The sequence below is a fragment of the Helianthus annuus genome, chromosome 3 (assembly GCF_002127325.2).
Source record: "Helianthus annuus cultivar XRQ/B chromosome 3, HanXRQr2.0-SUNRISE, whole genome shotgun sequence".
Lineage (NCBI taxonomy): Eukaryota > Viridiplantae > Streptophyta > Magnoliopsida > Asterales > Asteraceae > Helianthus > Helianthus annuus.
The window spans coordinates 100,671,840-100,673,411 of NC_035435.2; the positions used below are offsets into that span (position 1 = coordinate 100,671,840).

Below are 1,572 nucleotides of genomic sequence, written 5' to 3' on the forward strand. Positions count from 1 at the left end.
CGTGGGATTTGGTGCCTATACAACAGGCATGAACATTGTATGGAGTATGTGGATTTTTGGCCATAAAAAGCTTGTCGTTGGTACGCTTGAACGATATAAAGCCCGTCTCGTATGTGATGGACGTTATCAACAAATCGGGGTTGATTGCATAGAAACCTTTAGCCCGGTTGTAAAACCGGCCACTATACAGACTGTTCTAAGCATTGTCGTTTCTAAGTCATGGCCCCATTCACCAACTGGAGGTTAAAAACGCTTTTCTACATGGTACTTTAGGTGAAACTGTGTAATGCATCAGCCCATGGGGTTTCGGGATCCTCGATGTCCACATCATGTTTGTTTATTGAAGAAGTCTCTCTACGGGCTCAAGCAAGCACCTAGGGCATGGTACCAACGGTTTGCGGATTTTGTCTCTACTATCGGATTTAGTCACAGTCAATGCGATCGCTCTTTATTCATATTTAAAGAGGGAACTCACATGACCTTCATCTTACTTTATGTTGATGACATTTTGCTCATCACCTCCTCAAATGCATTACGTGATCGGTTTATGGGATTACTCTCTAATGAGTTCGCAATGAAAGATTTGGGTCGGATTAGTTACTTTCTTGGTGTATCGGTTACCAATTACCCCAAGTCGCTATTTTTATCTCAAGCAAAATACGCCATGGAAATAATAGAATGAGCAGGTCTAGCCGATTGTAACCCGGCTATAACCCCAGTGGACACTCAACAAAAACTTAGCAGGAATTCTGGTACTCCTGTGGCTGACATCACCGAGTATCGCCGGCTGGTGGGCGCCTTACAATACCTCATCTTCACTCGTCCTGACAATGACGCAGCTAATGAGCTAATAACCGAGGCAGCTAATGAGCTAATAACCGAGGCGCGTCAATTGCTGGTTGAAAACTATTTCCAAACCCCCTCCTCGGCTTTGGGTCTCCCTTGGCCATCGAGAATTTCTGGAAGGACTCCCTCTCGAGGGAAAGTCCTACAACTTTTAGTTCCATTTTTTTATTTATTTATGTTGTTCTAAATTGGTTAAGTACTTTATATTTGCAGTAATTTGTTTTTAAATGCAGCCTGGTTTATTAAGGTAGTCTTTTTTGAAACAAATTAGATTATTCAGAGAAACATGTATTTATAAAATGTAAATCTAGAAGTGTTATTCCTTTATAAAATAAATGATATGTTTATATAATTTGGGCTATTAAGTAGCAACTGTTATATTAAACATTTACTATTATTGTTATATCTCACAAAAGCTTTTCATTATCTAAAAACTAGCGTGAAGATGCAATGACTAAATAGCCAAAAAAGATGGTTGTTCATTTGAGACAACCCGGTAGATATTATGGACCCATGGAGCCCCGGCCTGTTATCCTTCCACTGTCATGAGCGAGGGGTTTTCGCAGCTCTGTGAAACCAGCCTTACGCAGTTCCACCTGCTTTAGGAACCATTTGGGCCAAGCTTTCGCTCAAGCCACGTGGTCCAACTCACAACTTGGAACGGGCAAGCCAGATTATGCAACAGTGGGACCAATCTGACTGGGTTGAGTCACTATCCAACAATCT

General features: G+C 41.5%; 1 pseudogene; it reads left to right on the plus strand.

Annotated features, from left to right (window-relative positions):
* The first annotated feature begins 811 nt into the window (after positions 1-811).
* On the plus strand, positions 812-988 carry LOC118490796 (annotated as a pseudogene).
* The last annotated feature ends 584 nt before the right edge of the window (positions 989-1,572 follow it).